The following is a 16,774-nucleotide window of genomic DNA, read 5'->3' as shown; positions in this document are numbered from 1 at the left end:
AATTTAAAAAAATTAAGGTAAAAATTGCTCTAAATTCAGGATGTAGGTTGACATTATTTTTCTGTGCATAAAAACAGAGTTATACCCAAAAAAGTTTTGAGTTTTTAACTGTGAAAAATTATAACATCTGTATAAAAAGCCTCATAAACAAAATACTAAATATTTCATAACAGCAAGAAATAAGAATAAATTCATTTAATAGTTCATAATGGCAGAATTATGAAATACCTAAGAATTACTGTAAAAAATATAGATGATCTCTATAAAAATAATTATAAAATATTAAAGGCACTTTTTTAAGAAGGCTAGATATGTAGACAGTTATCCTATATCCCAGGATGAGAAAAAATTGGACTTTGTAAAATATTGTCTCCCAAATATATGTATAAGCTTAATATAATTCCAATTAAAATTCCAGAAGTATTTTTCTTGGAAGTTGGCAAAGTGACTTTAATGTTAATCTGAAAAAATAAGCAAATGTGTAACTGTGAACAATTGAAACAATCCCAAAATGTGCTACAATAGGCAGTAAGTTAAATCATTTATTGTTCATCTTTATGGCTGAATACTAGGTAACCACATGAAGATATTTTGGAAGAATGATAGCATGAGAAAATGTATGCATGAAATTTGCATAATTTTGATATTTACTGAAGACTTACTATGGGTTGACCTAGATGCTTTACATTATTGACTCAGTCCTCACAATACCCCTGTGAAATTCTCTTATCATGTCTGTTTTACAGATAAAGCTACTAGTTACAGATCAGCTAAATCTCTTGCCCAAGATTATTCAGCCAATAACCAGGATTTGAATCAGGAGACCTGGATTCCAGTGTCCATTTCCACAATATAACCCTCTTGTTACTGAGCAAAAACTTCATTGCATCTTCCCATGGCCATCAACATGTCTACTACTTCTTCTACTCAGGTCATCCTTTTCCCTTGACCTTAGCCAATACTGGACAGAGTCAAAGAGCTTTACCTGCCAGGGAAAAATAATACAATAATAAGACAGAAGAAGCATCCAGAGTATCTAACAGAACTAAAGCAATACCTGCGTGAATCCTGTCCATTTCTAAACTCTAGCTGAAATAAGCTATGTAGATTCAGATCTAGTTGGCATTTGAACAGGAAAATCTTGCAAAATGTAGACCTTTTCCCTTTACTCCAAGCAGTCTTTGCATTATATGGATTTGCATGGAATGGAGGTATTTTTCTTTGCTAATAAATGGTGAAATCTGTTTATGGTCAGTAGGATGTGTTACAGAACAAATGATAAAGTGAAAGGAAGCACATTCAGGGTACAGAACTAGAAATACACCTTTTTGGTTGAATAGACCCTAGCAAACTTTCTCCCTTTCCCTTTTACTCAAATGCTTTCAGCTTCTTTTATCTGAGAATGCAACTTTTTTTTTTCATTTTTCTGTTTTTACTGGGTGAAAGTAACAGATTATGTGTGAAAGGTAACTGGCACATTTGGAGTCAAGAGAATCGCCTTCATTTCTATAGAAATGAATGGGGACATGTGCTGAAAATAAAAGTCCTGAATTACTGAGACTCAAGTGCCCCAGTTCACAACAATTTAACTAGGGCAGTGGCCTTTGAGACATTTGATGACAGATGCCTTTTTACTCTGATCTGGTTCCCAGTAAAGGATGCCAACTGTAAAACCATGCTGATAATCTCCTGCTCCACTTTTTCTTAGAGCACTGTGGGTTCTGTTTTGTTTTTCAATGACATAATGAAGGATCTATAGCTTTTCAGATCAGTTTTTATTTCTGAGTGGAAGTCTGGAATGATTTTAAATGAGTGACCTGGGACCCACATTTCTATGTTTGGAGGGAGGGATAGTTTCCCACACCACCAACAAGCAATTCTTGGACAACTGCAGGAAGTTTGAGAATTCAACTCAATTCTGACACCATCAACCCAGAGATAGCATCAGATTCCACAGGCTAAACTGCCTCTCTCCCCTACTTCAGATGCCAGCCCCAAGCCCAGGTTCTTACCTGTACTTCTGACCAACTGGCTATAAATCAGAGGTTCCCAAGACCCCCTCCTTGGGTTCAATTAATTTACAAGTGCGGCTCACAGGACTCAGAGAAACATTTTATTTACCGGATTACTGGTTTGTTATGAAAAAATATGATAAAGGATACAGATAAACATCCACATGGATGAGATATGTAGGGCAAGGTATGGTGAAAGGGAGTTTCTATGCTCTCTCCAAGCGTGCCACTCTCTCCAAATCTCCACATGTTTACCAACCCAGAAGCTTTCTGAATCCCATCCTTTTGGGTGTTTATAGAGGCTTTATTATATAGGCATGGCTGATTATATCATTGACCATTGTAGGTTGATTCAATTTCCAGCCTCTCTCCCCACCCCCATCCCCCAGAAGTGGGAGGGTAGGACTGAAAGCTACACCCTTCTAATTACATGGTTGGTTCTCCCGGCAACCAGCTTAGGTGAGGTCCAAAAGTCACCTCATTAGCATAACAAAAGAAATCCTTATTGTACTTATCACTTCCAAAGGTGTTTTTTTTTTGCACTCATAAATCACAAGGGCTTCAGGAGCTCTGTGCTAGAATTGCGGATGAAGACCAAATCTATCTGTCTGTCTGTCTATGTATCTATCTATCTTATAAATCATAATATTATAGATTCTTTTAAAGTTTAAAAAGCCAACCAGATTATGTATGTAGTCAGGCCACTCAAGATGGCTGTTCTCTTGCTCTCTGTACATCCCCTGCTCGACCAATGCCTGCTTCACCTACACTTCAAGTCACATGACTGACCTTCCTACATACTTGCCCCAAGGCCCAGCTAGTAATTGTTCTAATTAAAGGGGCTATGAGGGGTGTGCTCTTCTGCTAGTTTCCCTGGTAACTGATAAGCCAATTTGATGTCAATTCCCCTTGTAATTGACAACCTCCCCTTCCCCCAGGACCAAGACTGCCACCATGTCCTGCCTGCCGTCTACCTCACATGGGGGGTTGTCGCTCCAGGACTTGCTTCAGACATGAAAGCTCCCTGGATTCATTAAACCATTAATGTCTCTACTGCTGACTCTGGGCTCTTTCTGCAGTCTTGAAGCTGGGCAAACATAGGGCTTGTAGGTCTGTGGGGTGCAGTCCCACAGAGAATCCATGATTATGGTAACCAAATATATATTTTCAGGAAAAAAAAAAGATTTCTTTCATGAAGGCGGAATTCACAGGCTTTTACACTGCTGATAGTTATGCACAGTGGTGTAAATATCATGAACAAGGACTTTGATGTAGGAGAAAGAAAAAGTGGAAGGAAGGAAGGAAATCCTAGGTTTGAAACCAAGCAAGACCCTGTGGGGCTCCTGGGCACAGAAGCCTTTCTGCCCCTCCGTTTCTTGACTCCAGCCTCCACGACCTTCCCTGTGTCCCAAAGGGCAGGTTCTTATAGTTGCTAGTCTGGGAAGGGAAGAGATGCAAAGACAAGGGAGGGACAGCCAGGGAACAATAGTGCAGTCTTGGGGCAGGGTCCTGGTTCCACCTCAAGGGATAAACATAAAAATGTCTTTAAACTCTTTAATATGTCAGCATTCTGCATACAAGAAAAAGACCACCTGAAGCAACATTAAAGGAAACAGAGAAACTCATCAATAAAATCACTTGAGACCAGATTAGAGGAATGGAGGTCCTGCACATACCCTAAACTTATTGCTTATCACCAACCCCACACTTGAACTATTGCGATAAAACTCCTCATCAAATCCTTCTGGATTGGGACACTTAGTTTTTCAGGGCAGGAGCCCACTGTGTTCCCCTTTGCCTGGTAAAGCAATAAAGCTATTCTTTTCTACTGAATCCAGAACTCTGTCTCCAAGATTTGTTTCGGCACTGGTGCACAGAGACCATGATTTCAGCATCAGATTCTAGTCCTGGCTCTGCTTGTAAAGAGCTTGGTGACTCTGAGACCGTTATATATCTTTCTGAATCTCATTTTCTTCATGTAGAAAATGAAGTGAATGATACAGAGTTTGCAAAGTCCTTTTGGGGACTAAATATGATGCTGCAGGTAAATTACCTAGCCCAGTGCCTGAAATATAGTAGTTACTCAGTAAATGGAAACTTACCACAGCTATAATAGATCCTCTGGGATGAGATTATAAGAAATACTATTTGCTATTCCATATATCATGAATGAAATTATAAGTAAAGGGTGATGGCTTTAATTGATATACACACCTAGAAAACATTTTTTTTTTTTTTGGCATAGTAATACAGTCGGTGAGGGGATCGTGTCAAAGCCAGCTGATCATTTCTTGTGTTATTAGAAATAGTAACAATTTTATGAATTTGAAAGAGGGTCTTTGCAGAAGTTTCATTATTTGGCTCCCAAGCATCTGAACATCCTTCAAACAAACAGGCAGTTATATCCTCTCATTGATTCTTGGAAGCTAGTAGCATGTGAACAAAGGTCAGCCAATTAGATCCTCTTGTTCAGTACTTGGAATCCTGATAAAGTGATATAAGGACAGAGAGGCACTTAGAAATACCCATGGAAACAGAAGCAGGCATATGTAGCTGAGGTTATACCTGCTAGACTAGACTGTCTCTCTGACAAGACCTGAGCTATGTTCTCTGCCTGGTCTCTTTTGAATTATGCCGTTTTCACAAGCTTGGTCCTCTTGCCCTAAAATTGATTCTATGATCTATCATATATCTTTCTTATAAATCCCATTTTCTTTTTATATTAACCAGAGTGGATTTCTGTTGTTTACAGTCAAAAACTCCAAGGAATTAGAAAACTAGTGAGTATTTTCTCTCTGTGTGGCCAAATCTTTGGAGTATAAATTAGGTTATCATAATATGCAGGGTTTAAATAAATGTACTCTCTGCGTTGTCCAAGAAGATGTGTAGAACACTTAGCACCCAAACTGTCACTGTGCAGGTATCATCACACAAAGCAACACCAAGAAAATGGCACTTGAAACTGAGTGTAATCTGGGGAGAGGATTTTGGTAAGTAAAATATAATTCCCAGACTCTGGGGACAAATTAAGAATGTGGGTTTTATCTATCGCACCAACAAACCTTCTGAGACTGTATTTGATGGGTGTATAATGTGGTGTAGAAGGAGGAGCCACGCTGGAATAAATGCAGCACATGAGGAGGACCACGTTAGCTATTTCCTAGAGGTGGAATGCAGGCAGGGGCAGAAAGAGCGGGGAAACAACATCAGCCAGTGGTCCTCCCATTGACCGAGTGAAAAGTGCACACTGCCTCTGCCACCACCTGAAACAAGCTGCCCTGAGACCATCACCTAAATAGCCCCTGCAACTTGTCTTGCCTTTTAAAATGTGGTAACTAGGGAACTCATCCTTATTTAATAAAAAATGTGGGCCTTGTAGATAAACGGCCAGTCTAAACTTCCCTCGGAGTGGTAATTTATTCAACAGGCAGGGGTGAGAGAAGCCAGTAGAAGTACAAGCAATGTTTTTCTTGGATCAAAAGTGTATTAGAGGAACTTATATAGAGTTCTTTCAAGTTCCTTGGATTTTCTCAGAGTGTGATTGTTTGTGGGGACTTCAAAATGCTGTTTAGCATTTCTGTGTTTATATTCCAGAGAGATTACTGGAGCAAGTCCAAAAAATATATAGAATATGCCAGGATGTTTTTATTCCTAGCATAATTTTTATAAACACTGACTACAAAAGCATGTATTTTATATCTTTTTGGACATGACCCCTGGCTTGTGTTTCTGCAAGAAGTCGTTGAGCCTGGTATAATATTTTGCGTACCTATAACCTGTACCCTATTTAACTGCCCTGAGTCATAAGTACTATTAAGAAACAATGCTTAATTAAAACAATAAATCAGAAATATAAATAACTTCTCCCTGATGGACAATATTCATTAATACTTACTTGATGTTATTAGATATGCCACTTCCAGAAAGGTTTCCCAGGATAAATTTCATAGCTAAATAAACTCTTTTCAATAAACCTTTAATCATTTATAGACTTTGATGAAATAGATTCCTTAAATAGCCATTAGAATTTGCTTAAACATTATATTTTCATATTATTTAAAAATAATGAGAAATTCTATTTACTAATCTTTGTTCTCATAGTTTAATCTTCAGAAGGTGCTTCTTAACTTGAGCAGAATGAACTAATCTAGAACATTTTAAGATTATCATCAGAATCATTCTGGATCATGTGCATAGCTTCATAGAACTTCAGAACTAGCAGCCATTTTGTTGTGAAAGGTTCTCTCTTACTTGAGCCTGAGCTGTCAAGGCCAGGTCACTGTACTCTGGGTGTAGAGCCAGTAGGTGTGGGTCAATGGAATTTTTTTTTAGACTCTTCCACTCTTGTTTTCTACATCTTTTTCCTTCCATGGGTAGAAGGAGAAAAAAACATTATGTGTGTATACAATAGGCATGAAGGAAGTATTTAAGAACTAATATCAATGTATAGTGGGCATATATTATGTTTCATTGTTTTATGTAGAATGTCTCATTTTACTATCAGAAAAAGCAATGAGACTTTATGCTAGTACAAAATATAAACTAAGAGAATACACTGCCTATTACATACACTTCCATAGCATCATGTGTCTACCCCTGTTGCAGGTATTAGAAATGCCTATTTATTTGTCTACACCTTCAGTGGAGTTAAGTGTCTTGAGGGTACTGATTGTATTACTGATACTGATTGCTAGGGTTGCTGTCACAAAGTACCACAGACTGGGTGTCTTCAACAACAGAAATTTATTTTCTCACAGTTCTGAAAGCTACAAGTCCAAGGTCAAGATGTCAGTAAGTTAGGGTTCTTCTGAGACCTCTGTTGTTGGTTTGCAGGTGGCCGCCTTCTCCCTGTGTCCTGTCCTCACATGTTCTTTCCTTGGTCTGTGTCTTCTATGTCCTAATCTCCTCTTCTCACAAGAACACCAGTCATAATGGATTAGGCCCACCCAAATGACCTCATTTTACTTTAATTACTTCTTTACAGATCCTATACGCAAATACAGTCATAGTCTGAAGTATTGGAGTTTAGGATTTCATCATATAAATTGGAAGGTGGGGTGGAGAGCACAATTCAGTTCGTAACACTCTTCATGTCTAGTCATTTTTATATCCTCACCACAGAGTTAATGCCTGTTTATATCATACCACCAGTTTTTCCAAGTAATTTTCTAATCTCTTCCTCAATCTACTAGCAACAACTCTTTTCTATACCCCTTATGACATAGCCCTCCCCCACACACACACCCCCACCCACCCCCAGGAAATACAGCTGCTGCCAACAGTTCCATCCCTCTCTGCACAATGTCTACATCCCGTCTTGAATCTGGGCTGTTTGTGACTGATTTGGCCAGCACAACATGTCGGACATGACACAGTGCCAGTTCTGAGCCCAGCCTTTAAGAGGATTGACTACTTCTGCTCCCTGGTTTTTGAGGACTTGAGCCATTGTGTAAGAAGTCCAGGCTCCTGGATTGCAATAAGACAGCCTACAGAGGAACATTGAGGGGCTAGAAATTTAGTGAGGAAGATATCTTGGATAGAGAGCTCCTACGTTGAGAATATGTTGATGGAACTCTAACTAGAGGTAGTATCAACTAATTCTATGCTCCTTTAGCTTCAGTGAAGCCCTGTTCCTATTTTACCACCTTGAGGGTGGATAGTTTACTATAACCTTAGAGAATTCCTTTGCACTAACCCAGGACATAGGATAGGCAGCGAGAGCAGTCTTCTCGTTCGTCCTTACCCTTATCTAGCTCTGTCCAAAGGGAATTCCAAGCTGCTAAAGAATTTAATAAAATTAATGTATTTTTAGGCCAAACTCTTGCACTTTTAACATGAAACCAATTTCACATAATTTGAAATCTATTCACTGGAGCAACCATCCACAGAATGATTCTCAACTATTCTTGAACCTGAAATACCTGTTAAGGTACAATTGGTACTGTCAACATTCCTTGCACAATTTTAATGAGAAAAAAAATTAAAAGCACACTCCTTCTTGCGGCCAGTCATTAATCACTGCAATGATAGCTGGGAAGTAAATTAACTGATACTATAACCTCTTCCCTTTCAGAAGCTAAGTAATCATAAATGTACTACAGGAAAACTGGTTACATCTGAACACATTTTTAAAGGAGTGATGATAATTAAAAGTGGTAAAAAATCAAAGGTTTTTTTTTTTTTTTGGTTAAAAAAAGAAACATTCTGAGAACTTCAAACTTGGAGGCAATGTTGTAATTCTCATCTCTCCCCCACTGTCACTTCCTACATGCTTTTCAGGCCATGTCAGTACCCTCTTTCTTGTGACACCCTCCTCCAGGGAACCCCTTTGGATCCACTGAAGACTTGGGGTCCTTATTGTGTCCTGTTGTTTTCTCAAGGGTCCTGTGTATCCATGTGAATGGTGCATCTTGCACTCCATCCTGAGGTTCTTGATGACTGCAGCAGCCTTTATTTCTTCTCCATCCCCATTCTACTACCACAGTCACACTCTGGACATTGTTATTTTCTAGAATTGATCTGTCTCAAGATAAAAATTTCATTAGTATCCTCAGTTCCTCAATTCTTTCTTTTTTTCTCCAGTATTCTTTTCCCACCCATGAGACATTTAACTTTTGTTTCTATCCAGGCCAGATATCATGGTGTCTCATGTGCTCAACTCTCTTTGTCTTTCTCCCAACTTGTTTTGCTAAGCTGCATATAACCTTAGATTAATGAAACTTCTGGTTTCCTAATTTCCTACTTAGTCTGACGGGAGCTGCTGGAAACATGGGGAATCACATAACAATATTGATTTGTTTTATTTCAAGTTTATAAACTAAAATATCAAATGGGTTCTCAAAGCAACTCAATTTTCATAAGAGTAAAATATGTTCATTATAAAACTCATGAAAGCAAACAAAAAATAAAGTGTGAGGAGAAAAGACTCAATATCACAGAAAAAAACTATCATTAAGATTTCGGTGCTTTTCCTTCTAATCTCATTTCTATATAAATAACAGACAAAATGCGCATATTATTTTACAAAATGCCCCTTACTGTTATGAAATTAGTCCACAGCATGGAATTTATTTCCAATGTCTAAGTTTAGTGGCTTCATAACATTCCCCCTTTTGGACACATTACAATTGATTTTTAACTTCTTTATTGCTGGATATTTAGGTTGTTACTGACCAGCAACTCAAAATTTTTTTTTTTCTTGAGAATGAATTTCTAAAGCCAGAACCTGGGAGCTAAAGAAAATAAGTTTTGAGGTTCTGTATGTACTCTGACAAATCATCTTTGAGAAAATTGAGAAGAGATTCCCATAATGGTGGAAGCAAGAACAACTTACTTGGCATCTTGAATAGCTTACATAAAACCACAAGGTTTTGCCCAGTGAGCTTCTTAAGGGGAAACACTGCTCGCACCAGACTTGTTGCACATCCAGGGCCTTCAAGCTCTCTGGAGGATATGACAGTCCAAGGACCCAGGCTCCTCTGGTCCAGCCACACTCATATATCAGAGGTCATCTTATCAGGGGCTTTAGGGGCTTCACACTTCCTGGTATTTCCTGCTTCTTATTAGGAACCTTGCTTAAGGCACTTCTCTACCTAACTTTGACTTCTTCCCTAAGTCCCTCCTGCCACCTCATGGACCCATAAAGAAGGATGAGCTTTTTGTTCTGGACTCCTCAGTAGTGATGTGATCCCTGCCATCCATGCCTGACCCCTGCTTGTGCCATTCCATGGGGAGAAATGGAAACATTGGGGAGTCAGTGTCTTATTTTTGTCCCTTGCTTACACTGTCACAACAAGCGAATAAAGACTGTTATTTTCAGTTTGACTGTTGTCCTAATTGATCACCAGATCAGTTGACTCTCCCCCCACCCGCCAAGTCTTTGCTTCTCTGGGCTCTAATATCCTGCGCTAAATCCTTTCCCGCATCAAATTCTGTGTTGCTTCTTTTGTTCCTTCTGAATACTCTCTGATACTCCTACCTAGTATTTCTTCTTTCCCTTCCACTTCACGGGGAGAGATATTATATTTCCTGCTCAAGGTTAATCATTCATTTTCTCAGGAATTAATTCATCTATTCGTGTAAACATATTTATTAAACACCTATACCATGTATTATTACTGGCACTGTGTTAATTCCTGAGAATACATGATCAAGACTTGGTTTTGCTCCCAAGGAGTTCATTGTCTTAACCCTGAGACACAAGCAGACAGATAATTAACTCAGAAGTAACCACAGGCTGCTATAGGAAAACAGAGGAAGGTCACCCAATCTAGTCAGTAGTTAAGTACTTACAGAGGAGGTGATATCTTGGCCCAGAAAAATCATACGAATGTAAGTTTGTTGAATAATGCTGAATAGAAATGTGAGCTTATTAGATGCTATGAGGCTGAGGAAGATAGGAAAGGGAAAAGCAGGAAAGCTAACATAGCCAAGGGAGAGGGGAGATTGTCACCCAAGAGAAAGGAATGAGAAGCACTGTTGTGTAGAGACCTGAAGGCAGCTGGGTGCTGTTGGACCACGAAGTGTGAAGGAAGGGAGGGGAGAGACGGCCCTGCGCGTGACGTGGTGGCCAGCAAAGGTAATGACTTCTGCGCTGCAAGAGGGAGGCTGGGCTTATCCTTGAAGGTCATCAGGAGTTACTGAAGAATTTTATGCCAAGAAGCTTTTAACTAAAAAAAAATAATTGGAGTTCTCTGAGCAATTTTAAGTCACTCATCAAATTAAGATCCTTCTGTAACATGGTGCTGAAAAACTCATGAATTCTTGGAGGCTTCTTGGCAACTTCCTGCGAAGAAGCAGGGGCATATGGAGGCATATGAGATGAGACGTGTGGGGTAGATAGCCAAGGACATTGCCTTCAGACTCATTGGTAACCAAATAAATTACATTTAACTAACTAAAAAGGCAATACTGTCCTACGTCTACCCCTAAAATTAGCAAAGATAGAAATGAAGGTTAATAGTTGTGAGGGTATGTGGAGGTGGTAGTGTAAATTATTACAAACGTCTCTAAAAATCAGTTTAACAACACGTCAAAAGCCTTGAAATGCTCATTTGTTTTGACCCAGTCATTCCACTCTCATGGACCATGAATGCAGATAATGTTTATCATTACCAACTGGAAGATAAAAGGGCAAAAACTTATTTCTGTGAATACTTGAGATAACACTTAAAAAATGCATGTAACACTGCCAGGATATGGAGGAGTTCAGTAAATGTTAAGAATCATTATTCTCTTGCATTTTGATTTAAAATGTGCTCAGGCAATAAATGAGTGAGAAAACCACACAGGTATGTATTACCTGCCCACTGTATACCAGGCCCTGTGCTAATATGCTGAACATATAATCCTGAATACTGTAGGCTTGTCTCCTACCCTTATAATAATATAGTCTATACCATAGTGGTGAAGACAGACTCTAAATAAATAAACAGTGTAAAATCTACATATATATGTGTAAATGTATATATACATAGAGAGGAGACACACACTGAAGTGAGTGAACATGGAACTGTGAGAGAAAAACAGAAGAGATTAAATTTAGAGAGGCAGAAGCAGGTCAGCACTCTCTGGCCAAATAAGTCTTAACTTAAGATTTTAGGGACTGAATTGGGCCACCCGCCCCCCATTCACATGTTGAAGCCCTAACCTCTAATGTGACTGCATGTGGAAAGAGGGTCTTTAAAGAGGTGATTGAAGTTAAACGAGGTCATAAAGGTGGGGCCCTATCCCCCTAGGATTGTTGCCCTTATTAAAAGAGAAAGAGACACCAAAATTCTCTCTCCGTGCACAGAGAAAAGACCATGTGAGGACATAGCAAGAAGACACCATTTCAAGCTGAGGAGAGCTTTCTTACCAGAAAACAACCCTACTGGCAACTTGATCTTGGACTGCTAGCCTCCAGGACTGTGCGTAGATAAACATCTGATGTTTAAGTCTTCTAGTCTGTGGTGTTTTGTTACAGCACCCTGAGCAGACTAATACAAACCTGAAGGACAGGAGGAGGTGGCTATGTGTAGAGTAGGGAGATGAGCATTTCCAGGGAGAGAAAAACATTAAACCCTAGGCCCAGGGGGCTGAAAAGAGCTTGGTGAGCTTGAACAGCTGAAGGAAGACCAGCGTACCTGGGATCCTATGGACCCACTGTGAATGTTTCTGAAATACCTTTGGGAGATGAGGCCAAGATGACATGACAACTAGTTAAGGAAATAAATGGATTTGGGGTCTGGTGGATCTGAGTTCCAGTTTTAAGGGGTATAATGTGATTGAGATAGGGAGGGAGAGACCACAGTTTTACATTGCGGCAGTGCCTGAGTCACTGAATCCCATGAGAAGTTCAACTTTTGCATGTTACAGATGTCAAAATTAAAACACAAGGATATGGAGGATATTAACAGAGATTAAATACCACACCAGCTAATATCAGGCACGTTTAGGAACCTAGGTCTCCTATATTCCTTTTGCGTGCCTTAAAGCAATCCCATTAAATTAAACCAAATTTCCCAACCCCAATAAGTGCTTCATAATTGGGCTATGGCATCAAACCTGGATTTCTAGGAAAATAGTCTCTATAGTGTCTGAATTCTAAGGAAAACAGAAACTGCAAGCTAAAAGCACTAGCTGTTAATGCTCTTGTTGAGTGTATTTGCCTCTATATTTTTAGTAGGACTGAACAAGCACTGTTGGAAGGTTCAGGGTTTGCAAGTTTCAGGTCTGTGGTATATGCTGTTTATTCACATTGCACTATAACCTCCAAAAAATACCACTTTCATAACTGTAGTAATAACAAAAGTAATGTATGTTTATTGAGTATTTATGTTATCTCTAACATATGGCTAGATGTTTTATAAAATATGTTTCATCTATAAGGTAGTTACTTTTAGTACCAACAGGTGAAGAAAGTAAGGGAATATGTGGATAAGTTGTCCAAGGTTATTCAGCTAAGAAAATGAAGGAGCTGAATATGAAGCTGTTTTCTGGTGAGTGCTTAACTATCAACTCTCTGGAGGGAGAGGGAAGCCTTGAACTGTAGTGTCTGGGGATTTCTGTGGTGTTAATACACTCATCACGTTGATTCCAGGCTACAGATGTGATTCTACTGAGCTGGGCACAGATGCACAGTAACCCATTGTTATATCATTGTAGAGCACTTCGATCAGAACCACAAGTTCTCACAAGCCTGGGGAGCACATTCCAGAACACCCCTGTGTAATAGAAGTCTGACTCCAGATATGGACATCTAAAAAGTGTGCTGTATTTTCTCTCTCTGCTACTGGGCTTTAAAACTGGCACAATTGGTATAACTTGCCAGGTATTAAGAAAGAGATTGGTTTCTGAACATTCTGCTTTTTTGATGTTCTATCTCTTCAACCTCACAGCAAAATGTATGTTTCTTTCTACCTGGTTGCTAGTCAAAGATTGGATCCTTTTGGAAAGACGACTTCCTTTGTGAATTCCCATGTCTTCAGAGAGTAGAGTGGGAAATGGATTGATAAATTCCAATAACATATTGTTAGAAACATATGAGGTCTAGAATACTAAATTTTAGAGGATGTAGGATATAGCTCACCCAACACTTATTCCCAACTTTTTCCCTGTGGGTAGATAGAACCTAAATTTAGTTTTGGTTTTGTGTCCACACTTCCGCCATGTGCTTTAGCAAATCCTTACAGGTCTAAGCCAATTATCAGGTTCCACAAATTTTGCCAATGATGGGGATTTTGGTTTAGGCATGCTACCCATATATGGCCAGGGAGATACGAAGAGATGTCTGAAAACTTCTCAGAAAAGTTTCTGTGTTCTTAAGCACAAAGACAAACAAAGATAGTCACTTTTTCTGCAGCCTTCATTGACATGGGAATGTTTGATGCCAGGAACCATGGCCATATTACTATGAGGTAAGCTGACTAACTGATTAGAGCAAAGTGGGAAGATGGCAAAAACCTGGCTGTTGCTAATAGTTTTGAGCTGCTAGATTAATAACCCTAGAATTTCACTTCCTCGGAGCTTCTTGTTCTATGAACTGATAAATCCCCCTATTTGTCATTTGAGTGTGGCTTCTGATGCTTGGATCCTTCTATCTAGCCCCGTACTATCTTTCCATCCCAGTTTTTTTCAGTCTCTCTTTCCTCTGGATTTTCATTATATCCTGTCTTATTTAAATTTTGGTAATGGGATATCTTGGCTGAAATTTGACCACAGATTTGGGGTAAGTTTGAGAAATAGTTGGGAAAAAATGAGGTCATAAACATTTTCCGCCTCTCAAGAGCTAGAGGCATCAACAATCTTTTGAAACAAATTATCCTTAATAAATAAAAAATGTTAGTAATCAGTATATTTTATTTATATAACTGTACAGGTAGGCAGTACCCACCTATTATTCTTGTGAAAAAACTAAAGAAACAAGTCACTTGTATGGAGCCTTTTTAAACTGAAAATTATCTTTCTGTGATGCAAATTGTTGTTTTGGATGAATCGAAGCTCTGCCTTTCTGCCTTGGTAGGTTTTTAATTTTTTTCGCCTTTTTTTTGTTGTTTTTTTGGGGGGTGGGGGTGGGGGCTTAATTTGGAACTAAGAGAATTTTCTCCCTTTTTTTTTTTCCCCTGTGTGGGTATGGAGTGCACTCCACATATAAAGTGTTGCATATTCATATGGAGATGTTTATCTGTGTGGGCGTGTGATAATTAGGTGCTCACAAAGGGATAAGAAGTCCAGATGCTGAGAAGCACTGGAAGGACATGTGGGCATGAACTTCACCTCAGTCTATGGGAGGGAGTGTGAAAAAAATGTTCTGACAAGATAACTGCCTGGAATCTTTTCAAGAAATTCACCCATACACACAAAAAGGATGAGGACCTGTTTTAGATTAATGGAGACTGAAGAAACATGACTATTAAATGCAATGTGGGATCACAAATCAAATTTTAAAGCTTTATGAAGAACACTATTGATACAATTGGCAACATTGAATACAGACTGTCAAATCTCCCATGTGTGATACCTGCTGATAACTGCATTATGATTATGTTGAAGAATGCCCTTGTTCTTAGCAGGTATATGCCAGAATGTTTAGAAATGAAGAGTTATATACTGCCTGCAATTGACTCTCAAATGGTTAAAGAAAAAAAATTATATATAGAAAAAAAATAGGGCAAAATATTTAAGGATAAATCTAGATGTAGGGTATATTGCTGCCACCGTTCTCTCTTCTAGCAACTTTTCAGCAGATGATTGGATTAAGAATATGTGATATATGATGTGATATGTATATGTATGTATATATAATGGAATATTACTCAGTCATAAAAAGGAATAAAATACCACCATTTGCAATTTGCAGAACATGGACAGACCTAGAGAATATTATGCTTAGTGAAATGTCAGACAGAGAGACAAGTACTATATATCATCTATATATGGAATCTCAAAAATAATACAAATGAATGTATATACAAAACAGAAATAGACCCAGAGATATAGAAAACAGACTTGTGGTTACCAAAGGGGAGAGGGAAACAGGGAGGGACAAGTTAGGGATATGGGGTTAATGGATACAAACTACTATAACAATGCTTTCTGATTTTTAGGCTATATTGATACTTTCTGACTACCACATTCTGTCTAGGTGTGTTTCTCTTTCATGCAGAATGTCTACTTCTATCCCTGAGTTAGCAAACTGAATGTTGATGGAAACTTCCGAAGCTCGAATGAGAGCTGAAGTGTCTGCATTGATTAGCATGCCTTTTAGAGAGTGCATTTCCTGTGTCCTGATGACCCTGTTGGCAAGGCATCTCTGTCTTTGAATTATGAATACTACTTATATGAGAAGCTGCTTCCTTAATTTTTGAGCTGCATTTCAATAGGGCTATTATAAATGTAGGATTTGGCTTGGTCATGTTTGCTGTTTGGTTGAGATGATACAGAATGCCACCTCCCCCAGAATTTGCAGTTTGGTGTCTGTGGTTCTCCTCTGCCAAAGACTCTCATATCTTCTATACACTATTGATGCCAGATAGTACTGGTAAGTATATTTTCAATAGTTCACAGTCATCAAAGTTTTAGTTCTAGATGAAGCAGAGATGGTAATGAGGCCTAATCTCTATGTACATTTGGACCTTACACCTACAAACATTGAAACAGTTTGTTTCTGTTCGGTGTTTTTTATTCTGTCCGTTTTAAGATGGACTGAGAGACTCAGCATAGAATTTTAGGAAATAGGTCAATTGATATTAAGCACTTCAATATGCCCCCAAACTGTTATTTTAAGCACAGATTCTGCTCACATTCCAGAATGGAGAGAATATTCAGTTTGATCTTATTCTGTAATTTGGTTTTATTTTTATGTGATTTTATTCTCTTTGCTAGAAGATTGTGTTTGTGTGAATTAACAGTGGAACTGGACTGACCAAAACATGTTTATTTTCAGAAAAAAAGATTATCTGGATCAACCTTACCCTATAAACCTCATCAGCAAATCTTAACCACCAACTGATTTTAACACAGATAAGACTACACCAAGCATTTAACTTGGAATACTTGGGAAACACACTTTATAAACTTCTTTAAATAATTCTTAAAAGGAGCATTCATTAGGCACTAGACGCTGATCTGCTTTTGTGTGAGGAGAGGGTCTTAACTTGTGTATAGTTAACTTTGTTTCTGTCAGCTGAATACTCTCTTCAAATAATACTTTTAAGTGGCTTTCGATTTAATTCATGGATATCAGCTCAATTGTTTAGAACACCAAGTAAACAAAGTCTGTG

Source organism: Hippopotamus amphibius, chromosome 3, assembly GCF_030028045.1.
Source record: "Hippopotamus amphibius kiboko isolate mHipAmp2 chromosome 3, mHipAmp2.hap2, whole genome shotgun sequence".
In the NCBI taxonomy this organism is placed as follows: domain Eukaryota; kingdom Metazoa; phylum Chordata; class Mammalia; order Artiodactyla; family Hippopotamidae; genus Hippopotamus; species Hippopotamus amphibius.
This window is presented reverse-complemented; position numbering follows the sequence as displayed.